This window comes from Mizuhopecten yessoensis, unplaced genomic scaffold (genome assembly GCF_002113885.1).
Source record: "Mizuhopecten yessoensis strain PY_sf001 unplaced genomic scaffold, ASM211388v2 scaffold9967, whole genome shotgun sequence".
NCBI classification, from domain to species: Eukaryota; Metazoa; Mollusca; class Bivalvia; order Pectinida; family Pectinidae; genus Mizuhopecten; species Mizuhopecten yessoensis.
In genome coordinates this window covers 219201-222433 of record NW_018408312.1, presented here as the reverse complement: position 1 = coordinate 222433, position 3233 = coordinate 219201, and the positions used below count along the sequence as shown (strand labels likewise).

General features: G+C 35.8%; 1 protein-coding gene across 1 annotated transcript in view; it reads right to left on the bottom strand.

The window, feature by feature from the left end:
- The window catches only part of LOC110459097, a 3714-nt gene extending 2112 nt beyond the window's left edge, over positions 1-1602 (bottom strand). Inside the window, exon 1 of the mRNA XM_021511199.1 lies at positions 1581-1602. The gene's annotated coding sequence lies outside the window, so the exon portion shown is untranslated. The remainder of the gene's footprint in view (positions 1-1580) is intronic.
- Positions 1603-3233: the final 1631 nt, after the last annotated feature.

Genomic DNA, 3233 nt, shown 5'->3' with positions numbered 1-3233 from the left:
GGTTGGAGGGAAGGGCGTGCAAAAGGGTTTAAAGCGAATGTTGTTGAAGGTAAAATATATAGCGGAGTAATTATGGGAGGATAAACTGGTTGGAGTATAGTTTGGATTAGGACACAAGTTATCTTTATCCGATCTTTATTAAAGTGTATCTGTTGAAATTTTACTTTTCTTATCTATACAATGTACAGTCTATTCCGTTTTAGAAGACCTTATTTGGAAGGTTGCAGCTAAATACAAGTTCAATTGGGATGTAAACAACTGCAATCGTGAATTGGTTCTTTATATAAGGAAAGAGAGGCACACACTAATCGGTTTCGCTGCTGTATCAGCCAATCAAAAGCGACGTTACAAACGGCGACGTCAATGTTTTAGGTTATGGGCTGATAATATAAGTTTTTAAGCCAATGAAAATGCTTGATACGAGCAAGATTAAATTATATATAAATATCACATTATTTTGACGGTCCACAGATATAAGTTATAACTGGTCAGACTAGAAACCTGGATTAATAAATTACACAAATGTTGAGGAGAGAGGTTGTTTCAAACTTCATATAATAAAACTAATATACAGTTTTCTTTTTTTTTCTTTTTCTTTCTTTTTGAAAGCCGTGCAGGTTCTAGGAAACAAATGGGCCTGCTGTATTCCTCTGCATGATCGTACAAAACGACTTAATTGGGGCCCGCTGTAGGATATGTGGTGGTTTCCTCCTTGTCTTCTGTTTATCGGGCATTGGGAGAAATCAAGATTATACCAGTAACATGTGTATCGGAAAGGCAACTTATGTGGACCCCCTGCAGAATCAGGCTTTGATTCATCAGTGACTTCTTAAGTGACAAGGAAGAAACCGAAATTGAGCTGCTATCCCATAGCAGCATTTGGGATCTTCTTCGTTTCCAATTTTTCTGTATTTTTTGTTTCCTATCTATTTTCTCTTCCTGGTGGTGTCTTACTGTGCATCCGTCCTGATATGACCCTGGCTGGCTGCGGTGAGGACGTTTTAACCCCAGACAACTTATTCGTTTTGGAAATATACCCAAATTAAATCAGGAACCAGCTTTAGAGATTGGTGTGGTTCGTATTAGTATTGTTTAACGTCCTATCAACATCTTTGGTCATTTAAAGACAGCCTCCCCTGTGTGCAAGATGCATGCGTGTAGTGTATTCGTGTGTGTTTTTGGAGGCTGCAATATGCTCGTGTTTGTCTCCTTGAAATAGCATAGCGCGGAACTGATGCCGACTTTATAGTGCTACCTCACTGAAACATACTGCCAAAGACCCCCAGCAGGACACCCCAGCCGGTCACATTATACTGACAACGGGCGAACCAGTTGTCCTACTCCTAAATAAGTTGCTGAGCTTTAGATAATCCAAAATAATTATGTTTACTTATAGGTGTATAAATGTATAAATATGAAAAATAAACTTACAAAACATAGCATTCTAAAATCAAGCATGGGCTAATGACTGAGTCATAGTTATTAATTTCAAATAGTTGAAATTAAAATTAACATGTAAAATAAATTAGATAAACAGTCGAACAATAAAAAGAAGAACCCGTACATAAATCAATACTTACGTTTAGGGTTAGATCAGCTATTGTGCGCAACAAGAGGTCATCATAAAGTAGAAGATAACAATGATATGGTCGACCGTAAAACACTCATCTTACTATGCTAGCGTACAATAATATAGTGGAAACTATTACACTCCTCATACAATGATAAACACAATATTACACTGTACTATCATACCTTATTATGCGGATTTGACTTACATAAGCATTTGAACATTCAAACAAATAATGATACTCGCTTCCAACTCCAGTAAAACAAAGCGGACAGATTCTTCCTTCACGTGGTGTTCTAGTCCATCGCCCAGTCTCTATAGGCAGAGATATATTACTAGTTCTGAACTTTCAGATAGTTATTCTATCTTTTTGTTTGAGCATAGTTAAGTATTTTTCAATCTGAAATTGATGTTTAAATATTGCATATGTTTGACCCCGGGAAGTATTTTCAATATCAGTATTCCGTCTTTGCGTATTGCAGAGTTATCTTCTCTTGGGAGCAGGTATTGTTACGTCATTTGTTTGTGAGAGAAACGTCATCAATTTTTGAGAAAACAACGTAATTTTCTCACACAGACCAATGACGTAACAATCAATACCTGCTCCCAAGAGAAGATAACTCTGCAATACGCAAAGACGGAATACCATTGTTGTAAAAATTGGTCATACAGAATAGTTTTAAAACTAGCCCTAAGGTAATTTTTATTCATAGTGCAAGTTTTTTTTGTTGTAACCATGCGTAACTAAGTCCAGTGCAATTGAATAGATTCTTGAGTTGTCTTTTACATGTTGTTATTCTGCCAGAGTACTGTCCGCCAAAAAACCTTTTTGTTTTCATCGCATAGACTGTGTATTCGCCACAAAGCTGGTCTTCGTTATTATATCTCGACTGTATTTTCGTCTCGCAGTGGAAGCATTATTACAGTCAAACGGACTTGATCCGAATCCCATGTCCTTGGAGCGTAAAGTCGAGTGAGTGTTGTCGAACTCTTTCTCTTTACCTTTTAGCAATTTCCATATTGCATTATATGCAATACATGGCATTTTTTTTCATTTTTCGACATTCAATGCACTTTAAAATAATTCACATAGAAAACAGAAAGTGAAAATCAGTGAAAAAAGTTCAGAATATTTAAAAATTTGTTCTTGTTTTTTTTAATCGTAATTTATCAAACTAAACATTTGGAAAATTAAACTTTGACATTGTTGATTAAACCGCAAAAATGAGTTGAGCTATATAATTGCAATGAATTTTTATTTCAAAATCACATTGTAATTAATTCATTTAAAATGACTGACAAATATTGCAACATATTCGATTGTGATAGATTGCGAAATAAGAAAATATGTATTCATTTGGTAGAAACAATCTTATCCCACCGCTGGCACCATATTATGAAGCGTTTTGCTCGTACCATGCTGTATCCGGTATGAGGGATGTTCACACAAACACACCACTAACTTCTTAACTATGGGCCAACACAATTTGCATCAAATGTTATTAATTGCCTTTCACTTAAAATGCGTGTCCTGTCTGGCGTATGAGCCCTGTTGTGAAATGATCCATGTGTTATTTTCCGCACTTTTCAAAGTAGTTTTTTAGGCGTGGAACAAGAAGACGTCACAGAAAAAAATACGATGATCAAGCAAATTAACATTGAC